The sequence below is a fragment of the Castor canadensis genome, chromosome 14 (genome assembly GCF_047511655.1).
Source record: "Castor canadensis chromosome 14, mCasCan1.hap1v2, whole genome shotgun sequence".
In the NCBI taxonomy this organism is placed as follows: domain Eukaryota; kingdom Metazoa; phylum Chordata; class Mammalia; order Rodentia; family Castoridae; genus Castor; species Castor canadensis.
In genome coordinates, this window is record NC_133399.1 from 21,862,257 (window position 1) to 21,885,838 (window position 23,582).

Sequence of the window (23,582 nt, forward strand, 5' to 3'; positions counted from 1 at the left end):
ACTTTCTTACTGTCCAAATGTACGGATTTTTTGAATTAGAAATAAAGACCCATGCTGGGCATGGTGGTGGAGAAAGGACTGTCAGGAGACCAGACGTGAGGCTACTGCAATCGTCTGAGTGAGCAATAATGATGGCCAGGACTGTGAGATAAAAAAATTCTGTTGCTTAAACCACACTCAAGTGGCTCGTTACAGCACTCTTAGCAAACTTATGTGGCCTAGCAGTGTTAAATGGTGTATTTAAACTGGGTGTGGTGGTGCATGCCTGTAATCCCAGCACTCTGGAGGCTGAGGCAGGAGGACCAAGAGTTCCAGGGCAGCCTGGGCCACACAGGGAGACCCTGCCTCAAAAACCCAAGGGCTGAGGATGTAGCTCAGTGGTAGAGCACTCGCCTAGCATGCTCAAAGCCCTGGGTTGCAAAAAAATTGCTTTTATGTTTAAATGCTCACATGCCTCAAATCTGCAGTCAGCAAGCTGGAGACCCAAGAAAGCCCACAGTTTGAAGACCTGAGAGCCAGAGAGCCAAAGGTGTGGACTCCAATCCAAGGTCACTAACCCAGTCCCAGGAGGCAGCTTTAATCCATTCATGGGGTGGAGCCTCCATGACCTAAGTACCTCCCACTAAGCCCCGCCTCTTAAAGCTCAACCCCCTCAACACAGCTGTATCAGGGACGACGCACATGAAACATGGAGGATACATTCGAACCATAGAGATGATCATTTGTTATCTCACCCAGGATTACAGCCAAAAAAGACAAGTCTAAAAAGGAAAAAAGAAAAAAAAAAAAAGCCTCCCACCCTTTCCCTAGTCATGTGACCAGACTGCCCTGCAAAGGCAGCTGGGAAATGTAGTCCACCCCTTAGACCCTGATGTGGGCAGACATACACAGCCTCTCCCACTCAGGATTAGCAGAGGTGACTGAGCCTGGACAAACCGTTGGCAGCTCTTATTTGTCAAGTGCACCACTCATCTGCCTGTCTCTGGCCCAGGTTAGCCCAGAACAGTTTCAGGCTTGTTCCCAGGAGCTGAGCTGTCTTCAGTCTTGGAGTCAGTCTCTCTGTGTTTGAATCCCGAAGCACAGAGAAATCCATCTGTTTTCTTTCCTCCTATTTAGAGGCCACATCTATGGAACCAGGTAGTGAAGGAGCCCCCATCTAAGCTTGCAACCACACAGGCATGGGACACAAAACCACTTCTTCATTTCTTCTGTTAGCCTGACCTTCTATTTATACCCAGTTTTCTTGGGAACACTCTGAGACAGGGTCTCCCCATGCAGCCCAAGCTGGCTTCCTGCTTCTGCCTGCCAAGTGCTGGGATTACAGGTGTGTGCTACCATGTCCAGCTTGGAATATTCTTTAGAGAGGGTTTTTTTTTTTAAATTGAGATCTATTTTCATTTGGGAAGAGGTTGTTGATGCAGCTTAAGCCTCATGCTTTTGGGTTTTCTTGGCTAGGAGGAGGGAAGGACAGGTGGGAGTCTGCAGGCTCGCAGACAGTGGATCCAGAGCCATAAGAGCTGCTGCTGCATCCTTTTTGCTGGGAATGCACTTCTTTTTCCAGCACCCTAGCATCTTGCCTGCCAGTTCTTCTGAGCTCTCTTCTTCCTCCCCCGGCTTGAAGGCTTTTCCAGAGCTTTCAGATGGAAAAGTGCTGAGGCCGGTGTCTCTAAGCGCTCTGTACACTTGCTGTCACAGGAAAGGAGCAGGAGCCGGGTGCCAGCTCTGCCTCCCTCTCTCCCCGAGGACCAGCAGCTATCTGATGCCACTGCACACATAGAGGCTGAAGACCCCCTGTCATCACCAACGCAGCCCTCTATCAGCTGGCCCATCCTGGTCTTTAATAACTTAAACAATTATTTTTGCATTTTATTCGTTTTTTTAAATTGAGGTTTAAGATATATATTTGATAGGATGTGTAAAGTGCATATAAACTTGCCTCCCCCACCCATGGGTTCCACAGCTGTGGATTCAACCAGCGGAGGATCAGAAATATTCAGAAAAAATTACACATGTAGCGGGGTGCTGGTGGCTCACGCCTGTCATCCCAGCTACTTGGGAGGCTGAGATCAGGAGGATTGAGGTTAGAGGCCAACCTGGGCAAATACTTCTTGAAACCCCATCTCCAAAATAACCAGGGCAAAACTGACTGCAGGTGTGGATCAAGCAGTAGAGCGCCTGCTTTGCAAGTGCAAACCCCAGTCCCACCAAAAATAAGTGTGTTGCACATTACTTTGTTTTTCTTTGTGGTGCTGGGGATGGAATCCAGGGCCCCAGGACGATGAAGTTTTTGTGGCACGACTTGAAGTTCTTCTATTTACTGAGCAGCTACTTTGAGCTCTGTTCTAAGAATTCTAAATATCACTGCCTTATCCTTGCCTGTATTTTATTCGCCTTTTTCATCTAAAAAAAAAATGGGGCAGATGCCAAAACCTGTATCAGCAAAGTGTCTGGTACGTAAATAAGACTATATTTATCAGTCATAATAATGACTAGAACTGATTTTCCTTTCTCTGTGCCCTTCTTCCTTCCCTCCTTTCTTTCCTTCTTTGGCAGTACTGGGATTTGAACTCAGGACCTCATGCTTCCTAGGCAGGAGCTCTGCCACTTGAGCCATGTCCCCAGCTCTCCTCCATCCATCTCTCTTTTGCAAACCTTCTCATTGTCTCTTTCCTTTCCAGAGGGGACAGGGAACAGAACTGTGGGTCCTTTGTGGTGGCTGGGAAGAGGGAAATGATCAAAATCAGGAGATGGGGGGAGGAGGAGGGCTGCGGCCAGCTGGACCGGATGGGCCATCTTCCTCCCTACTTCCCATCCCACCCCACCCTGTCCCCAGACAAATGATCTGTCATTGTTTCCCAGGACCTGCAAGGGTTGAGAAGCCTGGCAGGTGGGCAGGGGAGGCAGGCTTGGCCAGGCAGCAGGAGCCAGGGGAGGAAGCCAGTGGCTGGTGGAGCCACCCACCCCTTTATCCGCCTGTCTCCCAGGGCCCTGTTCCCTCCCACACACACCTTGACTGCTATTGAGCCAGCGCAGCCGGGCCCTGCAGTCACCACCTGCAGTCACACCCTTTTGTTTCTCCTACTCTTTTTACAAGAGACATCTCACCGTGTCTGGTTCATTCAGCACAAATGCTGTTTCCTGGGTGCTGCTGTGGGCAGGCACAGAAGGAGAAGGGGACAAGCAGTGTAGGGCGGTCACCTCAGGAAGCGAGGTTCAAAGCCAAGTGGGACCCTGGGTGGGCGTGAAGAATCCAGGGGCGGGGGCTGCGTGGTGAGCTGGAGTTTGTATTCCCTCTGGATGGGGTGGTCCCGGGGTGTTCATCAGAATTCTTTTAGTTTTTTTTTAACTTTTTATTAGCCTAAATTAATTGTCCAAAGGGGTTTCATTGTGATATTTTCTTTTCTTGTTGGAGGTACTGGAATTTGAACTCAGAGCCTTAAGCTTGCTATACAGGCTCTTTTAACACTTGAGACACTTCTCCATTTGGTCTCTGTCCCTGGTTTCTGACACCAGAGGCCACAGATCTGAGTGACAAGTGGCTTTGGTTTGCTAGTGAGAAGGCTTTGGCAGGGAGGCTCCTGGCTGGTTTCAGCATCCCTAGTCGAGCATGGTGGCACATACCTGTAGTCCCAGCACTTAGGAAGCTGAAGCAGGAGGATCATGACTTTGAGGCTACATAGTGAGACCCTATCTCAAACAAAATAAATGCACAAATACGACTTGAATCTACTTACGTGGGGAACTAGAACAGTTTAATTGCACAGCAGAGGTAGGAGGGTGGGTGCCAGGGGCTGGGTGGGGGATGGGGAGTGAATGAGAGAGAGAGATTTTGACAGCCATTGATCAAATGTGACAATTGGAATGAGCAGATAGGATACTGCAATGGTCCAAGCCTGAGGATGAGAACAGGGGAGGGGTGAGGGAAGTGTTTGACAAGTGACTGAGTGACTGACTAATAGGAAAAGGACTTTGTTCAGAGAGGGTTTGTAATACCCATCAAAGTGGATATCATCTGAACTCGGGCTCTCGGAACAGCCTAGACTGGGATTCACAGTTGGATCCTTTCAAATGCAGAGTTAGGCTTGTGGCTTGCTCAGAAAATCCACACACATGGGGTCTGTGTGGAAAGTCTTCTGTTGCCCTGGCAGGCTAGGAGGTTGGGCTGCATGTGACAGCAAACACAAGCACACTGAAAACTGAGTGATGACATTGGCTTTCATAACTAGAAGTTGAAAAGTAGGTGAGGTTCGGGATGAGGTTGACCAAGCACTGCTTTTATCTCTCAAGAGCCCAAGCTGTTAAGATGGCTGCCACTGTGTTTAGTAGGGGCCACCCTGTCTTCCTTTTCACAGCTGCAAAATCCAAACCCAAAACACTCAAACCAAACAAAACCCCTGTAACCACACTCACTGCCATTGTTTTAAAATAAGCTTTTATTTCAGAATACTTTTAACTTTTCAGAAAAAGTGCAAAGATAACAGGCAGTGTGTTGATACCCTTCACCCAACTTCGAACATCACCATCTTCCATTACCCTCAAATATTCAGCCACTTATCTTTACTCCCTGCTTGGCTGGTTTGTCTCGAAGGTCTTTTGGAATTTCCAACCCTTTGTTCTTCCTGGAGGTTGTTCCACCCTTGGACTTGAACTTGGGCTTGGCTGGCTGTGTCCCCCATGCTGGTGGTTTAGCTGTTCTGTCCCCTGTATTTCCTGTGAATTGGCAGCTAAATAAAGCAGGAACTGGAGGACTTCTTTCTATAAAGATTCAGGTAATAAATATTTGTAGGTTTTCATTTTTGTTTTGTGTGTAAGGGGAGCGGTACAGGGGTTTGAACTCAGGGCCTCATGCTTGCTAGGCAGGTGCTTTACCACTTGAGCCACTTTCCCAGCCCTTTTTGTTTTAGTTATTTTGGGAATAGGGTCTCACTTTTTGCCTATCCTCCTATATATGCTTCTTGCATAGCTGGGATGACAGGTGTGCACCGCCACACTCAGCCATTGGTTGAGTTAGGGTCTCACTAACCTTTGTCCAGACTGGCCTCAAACCGAAATTCTCTCCATCTCAGCCTCCTGAGTAGCTAGAATTGCAGGTTTGAGCCACCACACTTGGCTTGTTTTGTTTTTTGAGTCAGGGTCTCATTGTGTAGCCCAGGCTGGCCTTGAGCTAGTGATCCTCTCAGTTGCTGGGATTACAGGCATGTACCACCACGCTCAGGGCTACTATTTTCAATGTGGTGATCCGTAACTTATTAAGCAAGCCTTACTTATGGATACATGGGTCATTCCCAATATTTTGCCTTTCCATATAATGTTGCAGTAAATTTTAGGCAGATGTCATTGTCACATGGGGAAGTTGTACAGTGGGTCAAAGACTAAAGGTGATCTGGATGCAATTGTTGAATGATCAGTCCTTGGGAATGCATCAATTTCCATCCCCTCCCAGTGGGCACAGCTGCCCGGTGCCCACCAGCTCTGGTGACAGGGCATGTTTCTTAGCTTTTGGACCTTTTTTTCCCCATAAGATAGGTGACAAATGACTTCTCAGCACAGTTTTAATTGCCTTTCTCTTACTTTGAGTGGAAGGGGTCCCTTGTGATCCGGGTGAGGGCCATTCGTTCTTCCTCAGGCTCTTGGGGACAAGACGTGCGTAATTGGCTGACTGGCCTATTTTTACCACCCCCACCACTGCCAGCCAACACATTCTGATTCTGGTCGCCTGATTTTTGGCATGGAGTTGTCCTCACCTGCTTGATTTGAATTTTAAGTGTCTGAGGTCTGCCATCCAACACTCAACATCACCTCTTTGTAGTGTGAGTCGTGTGTTGTCTTCTGGGATCACGTGGTTTATTTAATGGTCAACTGTTCTCTTTGCTTCCATCTGATCTGTCTGTTCATCCCCAAAGAGAATTCCAAGTCCACTAGAGTAAAGATGAATGGCACCGGGTCTCAGTCAGTGGCTTCTTTGAGGATTGTCAAAATGGCAGCCACTTCCAGGTTCCTTTGAACCTACAGAATTATAATAAGCACCCTGAGAGGGAAATTCATCCACCCATCCATCCATCCAACCACCATCCACACACACACCCATCCCTCCATCCATGCATCCACCCATCTGACCATCCACTCATTCATCCACCTGCCCATCCATCCATCCATCCATCCATCCACCATCCATCCACCCACCCGCCCATCCACACACCCACCCGCCCATCCACACACCCACCCGCCCATCCATCCACCCGCCCATCCACACACCCATCCTTCCATCCAACCACCATCCATCCACCTGCCCATCCATCCATCCATCCATCCACCCGCCCATCCACACACCCATCCCTCCATCCATGCATCCACTCATCCATCCACCTGCCCATCCATCCATCCATCCATCCAACCACCATCCATCCATCCACCCGCCCATCCATCCACCCACCTGCCCATCCATCCACCCGCCCGTCCATCCATCCACCTGCCCATCCACACATCCAACCACCATCCATCCATCCACCCGCCCATCCATCCACCCACCCACCCATCCATCCACCCGCCCATCCACACACCCATCCCTCCATCCAACCACCATCCATCCACCCATCCGCCCATCTGTCCATCCGCCCATCCGCCCACCCACTTGCTTGTTTTCAATGCTATCTTCTCCATCACCTGGCACGTGCCATTCCCCACACTCGAGCTGCACACGGTGTGAACAAAGCAGACATATCCAGTCTGTCAGGTGCGGGGAGTGCTTTGAAGGCCACAATTACTAACTGCAAGGCTGAATGGCATGAACACTTCTTAGGCAAGGGAGCGTTTCAGCTGAGACCGAGCACTTCAGTAGAGCTCATCTGGGGAATGGGGAGAGGGTCCCCATGCTCCTAGCCGTGGGATCGGCACTGTAAAGTCTGGAGGCGGGAATGCATATGATGCATTTTTGTAGGGTGGTATTGGGATTTGAACTCAGGACTTTGTTCTTGCAAAGCAGGTCCCATGCCACTTGAGCCACACCTCCACTTCTAATATGGTGCATTTTAAAGAATTAAAGGAAAGGGCTGGAGTGTGGGGGCAGGTTGGCTCAAGAAGTAGAGCACCTGCCAAATAAAAGAATGAAAAGGAGTCCAGGTGACAGAGACAAAGCCGTGGGTGTGAGGTTTGCCAGGAGCTTTTAGTACGTCCTGAGCAGCAGGTACCTCCTTCAACAGCACGGTCTGTTGTGCACCTTTGGCACACCAGCTGGGGACTTAGGGAAGGTCAGAAACTCTGACGCGAGAGACAGCTTGGTGAGCACAGTGACAGAGATGGGGTTCCTAGGAAGGTGTGGGACTGCAGATGGATGGTGTGAGGGTGGGGTCTGTCACCAGATACCACAGCCTGGGTAGTTTAGAAAGGATGCAGGTGTTTCGCTCAGGGTTATGGGAGGTGGAAAATCCAAGAGCATGGCCCTGTCTCTGGTGAGGGTCTTGTGTTGCATCGTCACATGGCGGAGGGCAATGCTTGGTGAGAAAGAGCAAGGGTGCCAGTGTGGGTCTCTCTTCCTGTTCTTCAAAAGCCACTAATACCATCCTTGGGGCCCCACCCTCATGGTCTCATCTAATTCTATTCTCATCCCAAACAACCCCCTGCCCCACAAACACAGCCATTGACTTTGGGGATGAGGTTTGTAAACTGAACATTCGAGGGACACGCTCAAACCCTAATAGAGAATAGATTCTTCCTTAAAAGTAGGATAATAAAAGTTCAGAAGCCGAACAGGAGAGAATGTCAATTCCATTCGAAACACATGGGTCACCCTTATTAAAAGACTGCTGTGACAGATAACCCCTATTCCCATGGCTAAACTCAGTGAGCGTGTCCTTGTCACTGTGCTGTCCAACGGGGGTGTCCTCGGGAGGCTTTCCTCCAGGTGGTGACTCAGGGGTCGAGGGTCCCTCGCCTTGTGGCTCTGCTGTCTTCTACAAGGGCCTCTTGCGCCCCCTTCCCCTGTCGAGCTGAATTTCTATGGCGCTGAAGGAGGCAGAACACGGGCTGGGCGTTTCCTACTGGCCAGACCTGAGGGGGTGTGTCACTTCTGCCTGCAGCCATTGGTCGGGGTACAGACCCAGGGGTCCAATCAGCAGCAGGGAAAGGTGGAGGCGGGCTATTTGGCGCCGCACGTGGCGCCAGCCAGGGAGGGAGGCTGCGACCACCGAACCTGGCTCCCATTTGCCAAAATGGGGGGGAGAGGCGCCCACCACAAAGGGTGGCTTGGTGGCCAAGGGGCAGCAAGGCTATCTGTGAAAGATAAGAGCTTGGTTCACCAAGATCCTTCAACAGCACAACCTGCTTTAGAAAGTTCTTTCTCTCTCTCTCTCCCTCCCTCCCTCCTTTCTTCCTTCATTGCTTCCTCCCTTCTTTCCTTCCTTCTTTCTTTCTCTCTCTCTTTCCTTCCTTCCTTCCTTTCTCTCTTCCTCCTCTTCCATCTTCTTCTCATCCGCCTCCTCCCCTTCCTTCCTTCCTTCCTTCCTTCCTTCTCTCTCTCTCTCTCTCTCTCTCTCTCTCTCTCTCTCTCTCTCTCTCTTCTCTCTCTCCTAGTTCCTGCCACCCGCTTGACCCCAGACCTCACACACCTCCAGTCCATTTTGCTCTGGTTATTTTGGAGATGGGGTCTCGTGAAGTATTTCCTGGGTTGGCCTCTAGCCTCGATTCCTCTGATCTCAGCCTCCCAAGTAGCTGGGATTACAGAGGTGAGGCACTGCTCCCAGCTTTTATTTTATTTTATTTTATTTTTGGTGGTGCTGGGGATGGAACCCACAGGGCTTGCATATACTCAGCAAGTGACCTACCCCCGAGTCACACCCTGGCCCCATCTCTCCTTCCTTTGCTCATCGTCCTAATCCTGCTCCCCTCCCATCCTTCTTCAGCCCCATTGGTGTTTATCTTCCTGTGCAGGCGATCCCGCTCTTATCGAGGGGTGGCTGGTGGAATAAGTGTTAGATTAAATAGATTCTCACACGAGGCAGCGACTTCCCGTTCCCCAGCGTGCTCCCTGATGGTATTTTATTGGCTTTGATAGCTACAGAAGGTTCATTCGGGACTTTTTTTCTGGCAAAGTTCCCAGAGAGCAGGGTTTATCTAAACTAGCTAATATGCAGCATTTACAAATAATTATTAATAGATGTTTGCATTCTCATTCTTTATGAACACTGCTGTGGGGTGATTCTATAATTTGAGGGGGGATGGGGTGAATGAATTGTTTTTCTCTCGACACTTCCTCTTCCCCCTGTTGCAGTCTTTCCCTCAGTTGATGGCAGCTGGCGTCAAAATCTCACAGCTGGCCTTGGCCTCCCTCCTTCACTCATCCTCCACATCTGACCCATAAGCACTAGACCCTTAAATAACTTGCCATGGACCCCATCTGGCCACAGAACCCACAGCCTCCCACCTACAGCTGCCTCTTTCCAGTCTCTCATTTTGTGATTCAGTGAACGCCTGAGCCAGGTGACCTCCATCCTTAGCTCACAATCCTCCATGACTTGTAGCTCAGTGATGACAAAAGGCCAAAGTCCTCACGTGGTCCACAATTTGCCCCATCTTCTTCTTTGTGCATACTAAGTGCATTCCTGCCCCAGGACCTTTGCACATGGGGTTCCTCAGCTGGGAATGCTCTTGCCATGGATTTTTGCTGGCTCTTTTTCTCACTTCCTCCAAGTTTCTGCTTCAATGTTACCTTGCCAAGGAGGCTTCCTTAATCACCACTGCCTCATCCTCTCTCTCATCCTCTCTCTCTCTCTCTCTCTCTCTCGATCTGCACCACTTAAGCCACTCCACCAGCCTTTTTTACTTTCATTACTGTTCAAATAGAGTCTTGAATTTCTGTCTGACCTCAGACTGAAACCCTCCTTCCTACAGCCTCCTGCATAGCTGGGATGACAGGCACTCACCTCCATGCCTGGCTTGTTAATTGAGATGGGGTCTCACTAACTTTTTGCCCAACTGGCCTCAAGCTGCAATCCTCCCAATCTCAGCCTCCCAAGTAGCTGGGATTACAGGCATGAGCCACCGTGCCTGGCTAGGATTATCTTTTAATTGTGTGTAATAAAATTGAAGTCGTAATTGCAAGTTTGCTCAGATCCTTGGACTGAAGAGACAGAATGAGCCAACAGTTGGTGTTTTGCACGGAAATCTTTCCCTAATGAAATTGTGCGGTGGAGACACAGAACTCTTCATTTCATCTTCCACTGGGGAGGTTTAGCCATGAGGCTGGGCATTTGTGCAAACAGCACAGAGAGTTCTTCATCAGTTTCCCCAGAGGGGCTGTCATTTTCCAAAATGTGTGCTCTCTCTCTCTGTTTTTATTTTTCTCTAGCAATATATTTATACCTGAATCTATATCTATATCTGTTTGTCAGTTTATTTCCGCCCTGCCAGGAATGGAGCCCAGGCCTCTGCACAACCAGCCTAGCTGGTTCATCCCTCCGTCACCTGTTTAGTCGTTAGCCACCCTGTCTGCCGAGTGTCTCGCACATCCTCTGCGTTGCAAGAGCCTCTTCCCCATCCCGATCCCCGTCAGAGACTTCGTAAACCCTGCCGTCTCTTGCCAAGATTTCTGGTTTTCATTTTGCAACAGATCGAATTGTCTCATGTGCTGTGACGTTTCACGGAACTGTCACCGTGAAGCGCTAAAGACACACGCAAAAACTATTTAAAAACCAAGTTATAAGGGGATTAAAGAGAAGTTCCAGGGGCTGGGGGTGCAGTTCAGTGGCAGAGTGGTTGCCTAGCACGTTCAAGCACAAGGCTCTCTGTTTCCATCCCAAAAGCACAAAAAGCTCTAAAATAAATTAAAATTAAAAATATAAATAAATAAAAGTCCCAAAGTCATTGGGGGTGGGGAAGGAATCGGTTTGGTGATTACAAATGACTTTAAGCCCGGCACTGGCACAGTGGCCCATGACTGTGGTCCCAGGAACCCAGGAGGTGGAGGTAGGAGGATTGTTTGAGGTCATGAGTTCAAGGCCAGCTTGGGCAACATAGCAAGATCCTGGACCACAGAGAGAGAGAGAGAGAGAGAGAGAGAGAGAGAGAGAGAGAGAGAGAGAGAGAGAGAAGAGAGAGAGATGTTTGTCACCAAAGAGGCCATCAGAGGCAGTAACAGTCAGTCTCACCCAGTCTCTAAGATCATCTAGCATGAACCATTTAAGCAAACACTGACACTCTCCCATTCTACAGATGAACCTCCTGAGGCCAGAGAGGTCAAGCAACTTGCTCAAGGTCACACAGCTGGGCCACTCACCATGCTGTCTTGTGATAAGACTGTGAGCCCAATTAAATCCCTTTCCCTTGATTTGATGGCATGGGTTTATGTCCTTGCTAACGCTGTGAGACATTTCTGGAACGGGTGCCTTAGCTCTCAGAACACGGGATGAAAGCATTTATCTACGAGAAAAGACACAGCCACGCCAGGCAATGGAGTGAGAGACACAGAAAAGCGGGTTCCCCCTCCTGAGTGGGGTTGGGGTCTCTTCTGTCTCCTTTCCTGGTCTGTGTCAGGCACAGGGGGTCCTTCCTGTGTTTGCTACCTCTGTTTCTCCAACATGGACGCTTCCCTGAATAGGAGGGGTAATTCTCCCTGCACACAGCAAAGATGGCGGCCGAGGCCCTCATTTTACCTTTTCATCTTCCCATGGGGTGCTGCCCCATTCAGCAGATGAAGAAACTGAGGTTCAGAGAGGCTGAATGACAAACCAAGCTCACAGAGCAGAACACAGCCTGGAGGACTGGTTCCTATGGGGGGAAACAGAGTCTGGGAAGGGGTTGAAGGTCGTGCTGAAGGTCATGGAGCTGTGGCACTGTCCAGGAGATAGATGATATGGGTCACATATGGAATTAGAAATTTTCGAGCACTCACATCAGAAAAGAGAAAAAGACACAGGTGAAGTTGTTTTTGAGATGGGGGTCTCATTATTTGGCCCAGGCTGGCTTTGAACTCCAGGGCTCAAGCGATCCTCCTGTCTCTGCCTCCCGAGTAGCTGGGACTACAGGGGTGAGCCACCTTGCCCAGCTTAATTTTAACATTTTATTTATCCTGATATATTTAAACCGTTACCATTTCTGTACAGAACAGATGTAGAATTATTGATGTTCTATTGCATTTTGTCATGTTAAGGCTTTTTATACTTATATCTTTTTATATATTGATGTGTCCTGTGCTCAGTGACAAAGTTTTTGCATGCATTTTGGGGCTACCCTTTGGATAAAGGGAGTCCAAAATTTTTTTTTTTTTGCAGTACTGGGATTTGAACTTGGGGTCTACACCTGGAGCCACTCCACCAGCCCTTTTATGTGACGAGTTTTTCAAGATAGGATCTCTTGAACCATTTGCCCTGGCTGGCTTCGAGCCGTGATCCTCCTGATCTCTGCCTCCTGAGTAGCTGGGATGACAGGCGTGAAAGGCCAGGAAGAAATGAACCATTCATGGTGTAAATCCCCCCATCCCCACCGGTGACCTCTGGGCATTCTCTTCCCACATTCTCTGCTGTCTTTTCAAATCACTGGGCCAAACAGAAGAAAATAAGGTCCATTTTTTCTGGGGAGTTAGTGCTGCTCAGATGGCAAGGCCGCATCAGGATCATTGTCACATTTCTTTGTCCCCTTGCCCTAGGGGAAAATCATTTGTGTTGGGTTCAGGTTTATTACTTGTCTTTTCGTGAAAATACGAGCAAATGTTTTTTATATTTTCATGTAATTCTGTCATGCTGATCACCCACACTTCTGCCCAGTTTCCCTTCTTTACTTGTTTTTTTTTTTTTTTTCTGTTTTAACCTCTGTGTTGCTGAGGTCCTGGAACTCAAAAAATATTTTTTTTTTTTTTTTTGGTGTCACAGGGTTTGAACTCAGGGCTTTGTGCTTGCAAAGCAGGCACTCTTACCACTTGAGCCACGTCTCCAGTCCACTTTGCTCTGGTTATTTTGGAGATGGGGTCTCTGAACTATTTGCCTGGGCTGGCCTCGAACTGAGACCCTCCTGATCTCAGCCTAGCAAGTAGCTGGGATTACAGATGTGAGCCACTGTGCCCAGCTGAAACAAGTGATTTTTTTTTTGTTCTAGTCATGGTTCTATTATCAGTGTCTGAGACAGGACCTGGCAAAAATAGCTACACAAGTCAGGCGCCGATGGCAGAGAGCAGGAGGATCGAGGTTCGAAGCCAGCCTGGGCAAATAGTTTGAGAGACCCTATTTCGAAAAACCCCTCACAAAAATAGGGCTGGTGGAATGACTCAAAGTGAAGGCCCTGAGTTCAAACCCCAGTACCACAAAAAAAAGCTACTCAATGAACATCTGTGAATAACCTGAACACACGGAGGTGACAATTTTTCTTGAATGTCCGAAGAAATCACCACACACTCACTCAATGCTACCATCTGCAATTTCATCTCCAGGTGTGGGAAAGCTTGCTATTTTCCAAGTTGTTGGGATTTTGCTCAGGTCTTACTCAATGGAAACCAAGACCAGAGATCCCCAAAGCAGGTAGCTCATGGGATTAAAAAAAAATTTCCTGGCTAACTTCTCGAGGTAGACATGAAGCAAGAATTTAATCACGAGCCTGGCATTCTGTAGGCTACCTGCGATTTGTAATGGCTAGAAAATACAGCAAGCCTGAATACTTTTACTTCCACAATTAAACACAAGATTCTTGTCGCAATGTGCATCAAGAATATTTTGAATATTTTACACGCAAAAGTCTTTCCCCCGGCCAAGTTCAAACATGCTCAAAAGGAGAGAGAGTACACGACAGCCCGCCGTGCTTTTGTCATCGGTCTTCAATCATCAACCACTCACGAACGACTTGTGTGTCTGTCTCTACCTTTAGCTTCCACTTGCTTTAATATAACCCTGGGGAATATGTCTCATACATTGTGTGATTTCTCCTGGAAATCTTTAATTAGGCATGTCTAGCAGCTAAGGACTTCCCAGCTGCTGTGGAGGAGGGGATAGTCAAGAAAAAACTGAGTATAAAGTTTAACATACAACCGAGTAGCCCTGTTTGAGTTCATGCCCCATAGAAATGAAAGCAGGGTCTTGAACAGATTTGCACACTTGTGATCACAATGGATATAGTCACTGTAACCAAAAGGTGGACACAACCCAAGTGTCCATCAAGAGAGAAAGGGGTAAATAAATACGTGTGGTAGAGCTATGTGGTGGCATATTATTCAGCCCTAAAAAAGGATAAAGCTCTGGCACATGCTACCTTGAGGTTATTATGCTAAATAAATTCTGCCAGTCATAAAAGGACACTTGCTGTGGGATTCCACTCACAGGAGGTCCCTAGAGTCGTCAAATTCATAGAGACAAGAAGTGTCATGGTGGGTGCTTGGGGTAGGGCGGGTGGGAGTGGCTGGTGAATGGTGACAGAGTTTCAGTTGGGGGAGTTGAGAAAGTTCTGGAGACTGATGATGGGGATGGTTGCACAATAATTTAGTATGGTCACTGGAATGTATGCTTAAAAATGGTCATGGTGTCAGTTCTGTGTCTTCTGCAACAAAAGAATACTCAAAGCCACCGTCACACCTGTCATAGATCCAGGAGGGTGTTTTTCTGTCCTCTCGCTTGGTTTTGCCTGCATTTGATCTTTGGGATCCTGTACGCTCCCGCTGTGGCCTCCTGTGGCCTCGTCTGCCAGGGTTTCCTCCCTTCTTCTTGATGGTGGCATCTCTGCCCCAGTGAGGACGTCCCTTCCCGCCTCTGCCGTCCTGCCCACACTTCTCAAGGGTCTCTGCTGCCACCTCAGCCCTCTCTGTGCCCATTGTCCCCAGGCGGTGTGGGGCTGTGCATTCGTCTGCTGCCGTTTTGAAACTTCCCACCATCTAACAGTTCAGGGCGATGGACTTCTGTGCCCTGTACCCTGCAGTCTCAAGTCCAGCGTCAGGTGACAGCAGGGTCACACTCCCTCCAGAAGCTCTCAGAGAGCCCTTTCCTCGTCTCTCCAGTGTGTCCAGTGTCGCCAGCTGTCCCCAGCACTCCTTGGCTGGTGGTGCATCCCAGGGTGTCCTCTGTGTCTGTCTGTCTGTCTCTGTCCCTCTCCCTCTCATCCCAGATGGATTCATCTCAAGATCCTTAAACTACAAAGTCTCACTCACGGGTTCTGGAATTCAGATGGGAACTTCTCTTGGCAGGGGTGGGGACATCATTTGGTCCAATGTATCCCCCAAAATATGTGTTCATGTCACAGTTGCTCTCCTGGGTCAAGAGCCACACACACTGCAGGCAAATCTATAATCCCCTCTTCCAATCCTTCCCATAAACACCTTTCATTTACTTATTTATTTATTATAGTGCAGTACTGGGATTTGAACTCAGGGCCTTCACCTTGAGCCACTTCGCCAGCCCTTTTTTGTGATAGGGTTTTTTGAGATAGGGTCTCACAGAACTATTTGTCCAGGCTGGCTTTGAACCGCGATCCTCCTGATCTCTGCTTCCTGAGTAGCTGGGATTACAGGCATGCACCACCGGTGGCAGTTTGTTTTTTTAGAACAACCATCTTCTGAGACCTAACCAGGGTCCTAGGAGAATGACCTCAGTTTCTTTCAAGGGCAGTGACCCTGTGACTTCCCACTAGGCCCTGCCTCTTAAAGGCACCACCACCCTGAAGCTGTGTTGGTCCCGCTCCCAACATGGAGACCTTTGTGGGACAAACTCAGACTGTACTCAAAGCACCACAGATGCCACAGGAAGAGGGTCTGCGTGCTGTGAATGAGGTGATGGACACTGTTGAAGCAACTCGGCATCTCTGTGGGCTTACAGCCACCAGTGCCATTCTCACTTCCCCTGCATGTCCTCACACATCGAAGGGGACCTCAGCCCTGTGGTATTTTCACTCCAGGAGCCTGGGTGGGGCTGAAGGAGCCCTCACCATCTGGAGCTGTGTGTGCAAAAGAAAAGCTTCTCTAGAGGAGCGGGCACCATGCAATAGAACTCTCCAGAAATGCCCTTCACCGTGCTGGTCCACAAATCAGCTTCTAGCCAGGTGTGGTGACTCATGCCTGTAATCCCAGCTACTTGGGAGGCTGAGATTGAGAGGATCGAAGTTGGAGGCCAGCCAGGGCAAAGAGTTTGTGAGACCTCCCTTCCATCTCCAAAGTAACCAGAGCAAAGTGAACTGGAGGTGTGGTTCCAGGAGTAGAGCACCTGCTTTGCAAGTGTGAAGCCCTGAGTTCAAATTCCAGTCCCAATAAATGCATAAATGCATAAAAATAAAACAGCTGCTAGACACGCATGGCTTTTGAGTACTTATAAATGTGGCTTGCAAGACTGAAGAACTGGGTTTTGAATTTTATTTAATGTGAATGCCCCATGGGACCAGAGGCCACTGGGGGCCAGGAGGTGCCACCTTGCCATGTGCCTCCATGGAGAAAACTAGTAATACATTAGGTGATCGGCTTCAGTGCCTGTCACACCATAAGCCTTTGTGGGGGTCCAGAAAGGAGAAAAAATGGCTTCTTTTCTTTGAGGAAGCGCTATGGCTTAGAGATCTCTCTCTCCCTCCGTCTCAGTGTCTGTCTCTCACCCTTCTCCCCTCTCTCTTCTTTCTTTCTCTCCTGTCACGCTCTCTCTCTCTCCTGTCCCTCTCTCTGATCTCTCTCTCTCTCCCTTGCAGTTCTGGAGGTTGCACCCAGGGCCCCTAGGAAGCACTGTACCACAGAGCTATACCCCCAGACCTTTTAAAAACAAAACCTTTATTTTGAGACTGGGTCTTGCTAAGTTGACCAGGCTGGTCTCCAGCTTGATGTGGCCGAGGCTGGGATTACAGGTGTGTGCCATCATGCCTGGCTTATGGTTTGGCTCTTGAATGTTTCCTAAAAGTCCATGTGCTGAAGACTTGGTCACCAGCCTGTGGCACTATTAGGAGGTAGTGGATCCTTTAAGAGGCGGGGCCTGGTGTGTGGAAGTGAGGTCATTGGGGGCGTGGCCTTGGAGACTATATTAGGATCCTGCGTCTTCCTCTGTCCCTTTGCTTCCTGGCTGCCATGAGATGAACAGGCACCGTCTACCACAGCTCCCACCATGACCTACTGTGCTGCCACAGGCCCAAATCAACCAGACCAAACAAACCTTTCTGCCTTAAAAGCTTACTCACTCAGGCATTTAGCCACAATAATGGCAAGCTGGCTGACACAGGGAGAGAAGGTGAAAAAAAAATTGGAGCCCTAATGCATTAGTTATTTGTTAGTTATTTAATACTTTGTATAAGATTGTAACCCAAAACTTGAGCTGCTGGGCTGGGGGCTTCATTTCCTCTGGGGTTGTAGGCTGGAGTTGTCCTTTGTTCCTTGTCATAGGGCAACCTACAACATGGCAGCTGACTTCCCTCAGGGGAGGAGAGAGGGACAGGGAGAGGAAGAGAGAGAGAGAGAATGGAATATGGAAACCACCACAGTGTGTTTGTAACCTAATCTCAAAAGAAAGAGGAGGAGGAGGAGGAGGAGGAGGAGAAAGGGTGTGAATTCCAGCAAGAAGGCACCGATGAGGGCCATGTCAGAAGCTCCTTCCCACATTTCAAGAGTAGAATTTCAGTGGCATTTGATGGACAAAGCTTTATTGAAAGCAAGTAGTTTGTCTTGTCTACAATACCAAACAGAGCAGAACTGCGTGCAAAGGTTACCTCATACGGTCACGGTTGACACGAAGCTTACATTTTTTGGGGGGGGAACCAAGTTTCAGAGAACACAAATGGGTGGTGACATCAGAGACTCCCCAAACGAACAGCCCACCCAGATCACCCAGCAGGATCCACAGGAGCCTCGAGGAGGTCCTGTGTCCTTAAGTGTAAATCCTCTGCATTCACCCGAGGGTTTCCATTCAACTGAGGACAACCTCCAAAATGACAGACACCAAAAAGTAACAAAGGAAAGGAAGAAACTTGGAAAACCAGAGAGTATGCAGGGGAAAGTACTATAATCGTGAAACAAGAACAAGTTGCAATAGAAAAGGAACACGCAAAGAACAATAATCTAATTTACATTTTTTTTGGTGGTACTGGGGTTTGAACTCAGGGCCTTGCACTTGTGAGGCAGCCTTAAGGATGCTTAAGTCACACCCGCATCCTTGTTTGCTCTGGTTGTTTCTGAGATAGGGTCTCGTGGCTTGGACCACGATCCTTATGTTTAAGCTTTCCTGCATGGCTGGGTGACAAGTGTGCACCACTGTACCACCATTGCTTGAGATGGGGTCTCGTGAACTTTTTGCCTAGTTTCCTGTTCTTTGGCTCCCAAGTAGCTAGAATTACAGGCATGAGCCACCACGCCCAACCTGCTTAACTTTTTATTTTGTTGAAATTTCTGACTTAACAAAAGTTATGCAAATAGCAGGCAGATTTCCTTTCCCTCAAATGTTAACAATTGATTCCTCTCTCTCTCTCTCTCTCTCTCTCTCTCTCGATCCTTTTATGATTCCTTTTTAATTTAGTATAGGTGAAGTGTGGAATGGAATTTGCCTGTGGTATTTCCATGCATGCATGTAACGTTCTTTGGTCACTTTCACCACCATTGCTCTTTTTCATCCCTTCCTAACCCCACACCCTCGGTGAGTCCCTGAAACACGACACTCTCTTACAATGCCACAATGCTCCGAATCAGGAAATTCGCACTGGCACACCAGTAGTACTCATCTACAGACTTTATTCAAATGTCGCCAATTGTCCCCAAAACGCCCTTTGGTGGCAAAATGAGATCCTGACCCTCCTCCTTTTGGATTTGATGGTAACTTTTCCTTTCATCTGGACCAGTCTCTGTCTTTATTTGAGCATTGTGACACTAACACTTTCGTAGAGAAGTTACTTTGTAGCCCGCCTTGCATTTGCAGATGGTCAGATACAAATTACTCAAATCATGCACTTCTGCAGGAAGTCCCCAGGTGGGATCCTCTGGTCACCACAGGAGGAGCTGCATTTACCCAGGACCGGTGTCCTCGACTTTAATTGATTGCTTGTCTGTTAGGGACCCCAGAGTTACTGCTATTTAACCATTAAAGTTAACAATTAGTCCAGACACGGTAGCTCACACCTGTAGTTCCAGCTACTCGGGAGGTGGAGGTCAGGAGGACCACAGTTGAAGGCCAGCCAGCCTGGGCAAAAATTTCTCAAGACTCCAAACAACCAATAATGGGGTTGGTGGAGTGAGTGGCTGAAGTGGTAGAGAGCCTGCCTAGCAAGCGTGAGGCCCTGAGTTCAAACCCTGGCATTGTAGCAAAACAAAAATTTTTTTAAAAAGCCCACCCACGTTCAGTATGGACACAATTTTTTTCTGATTTTTTTTTGTTTTGGCAGTAGTGAGGTTCGAACTCAGGGGCTTGCATTTGCTGGGCAGGTGCTCTACCACTTGGGCCACTCCCCCCAGCCCATTTTGCTTTAGCTATTTTTCTGACAGTGTCTCATGTTCTTTCCTGAGGTAGCTTAAGGCAAAGACCCTCCTACACCATGTAATCCCATGGTTGGGACTACAGATGCATGCCCCCACACCTGGCTTGTTGGTTAGAATGGGGTCTCATTAAGTTTTTGCCCAGGCTAGCCTCAACCTGTGATCCTCCCAATCTCTGCCTCCTGAGTGGCTGAGCTTACAGGTGTGAGCCACCATGCCCAGCTCTGAATATTTTTGATTGGCAGTTTTTTTTAACCCAGTTGGATTCTGAGGACCAGAAAGTGGTGCTTAGTTCTGTCCCCCACTAAGCGTGAGCAGGTCTTAGTGACTCAATTCCAAAGAGGAGAGTAGGAAAGGCAGTCACTTGAAGCTGGGCATGTTACACACTCCTGTAATCTCAGGCCTTTGGAAGTAGAGTTAGGAGGATCACAGGTTTGAGGCCAGCCTGGGCTACATAAATAGCAAGACCCTGGCTCAAAAAACAAACCAACAAAGAACCGACAGACTCATTTTATGCACAGTGTTAATGTCAGAGGAAGCTGTGTGAAGGGTATGTGGTCACCCCTTGTGTATCTTTTCAAGTTTTCCGCAAATATAATATTACTCCAAAATGAAAACATTTACTTGAGAAATTAAAAATGAGCCAATAGTGAATCAATGTTAGTCAATGCCATTCAGATGATGATTTGAACTCAGATCTGTGCCCAGAGTTAGTTTTGCCTCATTTGTTTTTGAAAAATTTTGCTGGGGGAGGGGGTGGGGGCAGGGGGGTGAAATGACCCAAGCCTTGTATGCACATATGAATAATAAAAGAAAAAAAATTTTTGCTGGGTATATGTTGCTATTTAACGTTATGCTGGGAGTTGGAGCCATGTTTTATTTTATTTATTTATACTTGAAACAGGGTCTGGCTAAGTAGCTTAGGCTGGTCTCAGACTTTCAATTCTTCTGCCTCCACTTCCTGAGCGCTGGGATTACAAGCGTGAGCCACCATGCCTGGCAAGGTCTTGGTGTGCAGACCAGAAGGCAGAGACTAAATGTCCTCTTTGGAACGACACGTGACTGGATCTGCTGGTAATTGTTTTAGTCGTTGGATGAATTTGATTTGCTTTTATTTATTTGGAGCATTTATTTCAAAGAGGTTAGCTCTGTTCAATTGAATAATGTTCTTAAAACCAGGATGGTAACACTGTGCCTGGTTGATAAGTTAACCCCCCGTAGGCAGATATTTTAGAGGTCAGAACCAATGGCCACAGCCATTTCTGGGGGCCTACTGTTAGATGGCTTCTGTCCATGTGGCTGTTGAGACACCAACTTTTCTACCCAATCCACACTACAGATTGGTATTTGTGGCGAGGTCAAGGAACTACCTATGGTAGTCATTTGAGGACGGTGTATAGAAATCTCTTACCCAAGCTGGGCACAGTGGTAAATGCCTGTAATCCCAGCTACTCAGGAGGCAGAGATCAGGGAGGATCATGGTTTGAAGCCAGCTGGGCAAATACTTCTCAAGACCCTATCTCAAAAAAAAAAAATCACAAAAAAGGGCTGGTGGGGTGGCTCAAGTGGTAGAGTGACTGCCTAGCAAACGTGAGGCCCTGAGTTCAAACCCCAGTGCCATTTCCCATCCCCATCCCAAAAAGTGAAGGGCTCAAACCCAGTGGGGCTCTGGACTCTATAAAGCTTTACGACACAGTGCAGGCTGACTTGCAGCCTCTGGCCTGTTTGGAGGCCAGGGTTAGGGACTTGCCATTTGTCCTCTGGGGAAAGGGGGAGGTGGGCGTTGTCTTCTGGGGTCAAACACCTCAGAAGAGAATGATTACAAATCACCATGAAAAACGGGGCTGCCAGAAGACAGGCACGGTGGTGTCAGCCTATAATCCCAGCTGCTCAGGAGGCTGAGGAAGGAGGATTGAGAGTTCAAGGTCAGGCTGGCCTGGACCTTGATCCCTCTATTTTTAGCTTCCAGTCTTAGCTGGGATGACAGGCATGTATCACTACGCCCAGCTTTTTTCCATTGAGATGGGGTCCCTCAAATTATTTGCCCAGGCTGGCCTTGAGCTGTGATCCTCCAGACCTCAGCTTCCCAAGTAGCTAGGATTACAGGCATGAGCCACCGATGCCCAGCTCAGATTAGAAAATCTTAAAGGTTGTTCTCCCTCATATGTGGACATTAGATCAAGGGCAAACACAACAAGGGGATTGGACTATGAGCACATGATAAAAGCGAGAGCACACAAGGGAGGGGTGAGGATAGGTAAGACACCTAAAAAACTAGCTAGCATTTGTTGCCCTTAATGCAGAGAAACTAAAGCAGATACCTTAAAGCAACTGAGGCCAATAAGAAAAGGGGACCAGGAACTAGAGAAAAGGTTAGATTAAAAAGAATTAACCTAGAAGGTAACATCCACGCACAGGAAATCAATGTGAGTCAATGCCCTGTATAGCTATCCTTATCTCAACCAGCAAAACCCCTTGTTCCTTCCTATTATTGCTTATACTCTCTCTACAACAAAATTAGAGATAAGGGCAAAATAGTTTCTGCTGGGTATTGAGTGGGGGAGCGGGAGGGGGTGGAGTGGGTGGTAAGGGAGGGGGTGGGGGCAGGGGGGAGAAATAAACCAAGCCTTGTATGCACATATGAATAATAAAAGAAAAATGAAAAAAAAAAAAAAAAAAAGAAAATCTTAAAGGTGCTATCCATAACTTTCAAAGGCACAGACTGGGGGAATTTATATAAAGACATATCATTTTTTCTAGAATATTCTAGAATAATCTTTCCATGGAATACTATACAGCAGAGAAAGTGAGCCACCTATAGGTACATGTGGAAGCAGGTGAGTCTTAAAGATGTAATTCACCAAAGGAAACAGAGGCTGTAGAATTAATATGAGATGATTCCACTTATATAAAAGTCAAAAGGAGGGGAAAAAATAACAAAAAGTCAAAAGGAAGCAAAATAAAACTGTAGTGTTTATGGATGTGTAATTACCTAGTAATTATAAGATGTAAAGGATTAACGGTGGCATTGCAGGTGTGTGGGTTGGGGGGTGGTTTGGTGGCAGCTAGCTTGTTTTATGAATGTATTTCACGCAGCTTCTTAACCTGGTCACTTATGTTTTCTGTGTTTTTCTTTGTGTTTTGGAATTTCCCACTTTTAAAAAAATGGTGGAATCAGGAAAGTTCTTGAGGAACAAGGGCAACCCAGCGAAATATAACACAGGAAGGCCTGTCTAGCCAACTAGGACCTGGTTATTCACTCCTGGGGACCCAGACTAGTGGCCTTTAGGGTCTCAAATAAACCCAAGACTCAAAACATTTGCACAAGTCTCCCCAAACCATTCTTCCAACTTTCACAAACTGTCTTTTGCTAAACAAGGGCCAATGACACCCAGTTGGCCACAGCCACCTCTCTTACCAGCTGCTTCCTTCCTTGTGTTCTCTGATGCCTGAGTGTGTTGGCTGTCACCCTGGAGGACAGAGGCAAGGGGACAAGGTTCCTCAGGGTTGGGAGGAGGCCTCGGTCCCGGCTACCCACCCCTTCCCTGGCCAGGCGACCATGCGCTTCCCCCCCTCTCCTCCACAAACTCTGCTGGGCCCTGTCCCCCCTCACCTCGCGATTGGTGGCGGGCCACCATGTGTCCCAGCGCTGGGTGGGTCTTTCTGTCTTTCAGCACTTGCTGGCCTTAGAGCTTCTGGGGCCAGGGTCTCAGCTCTTTGCTCCCATCTAAAGTTCCCTCTCCCTTTCTCTCCACCCGCCTCCCGCAGTCTTATTTTAGCCGGGGGAGCAGGAGGAAGCCATGGCGGGGGAGGGGAGGCCGCTAGCCTTTGCCGCACCAGAGCAGCTATTCAACAGCGGCGCATCGCTTCTCTCCCTCTTTCTCTCTCTCTCTCTCTCTCTCTCTGTCTGTCTCTCTCTCTCTCCCTCCCTCCCTCTCCCTCTCCCTCCATCTCTCTCCCTCTCCCTCCATCTCTCTCCCTCTCCCTCCATCTCTCTCTCTCCCTCTCCCTTCATCTCTCTCTCTCTCTCTCTCTCATTCTCTTCATCTCTCTCTCTCTCTCTCTCTGCCCCCACTACCTTGATGGGAATTTTCAGGATTTCTTTGCTGCAATTTAACCCCAAGATGGGGCAGCACGGGGCGAAGTGCGCGCACACACTCACCCTGTTCCCTAAGCCCGAGATGCGGCGGCT

General features: G+C 48.3%; 1 long non-coding RNA gene across 2 annotated transcripts; it reads right to left on the bottom strand.

The window, feature by feature from the left end:
- Window positions 1-4,476: 4,476 nt before the first annotated feature.
- On the bottom strand, window positions 4,477-23,261 carry LOC141416360 (uncharacterized). Of its 2 annotated transcripts, XR_012441106.1 has the most exons (4): window positions 23,004-23,261; window positions 22,809-22,860; window positions 5,745-6,006; window positions 4,477-4,755 (listed from the first exon to the last, which is right to left on the bottom strand). It is a non-coding gene; the product is annotated as an uncharacterized lncRNA (long non-coding RNA). The 2 variants fall into 2 exon arrangements; XR_012441105.1 differs by having other exon boundaries at window positions 4,477-6,006.
- Window positions 23,262-23,582: the final 321 nt, after the last annotated feature.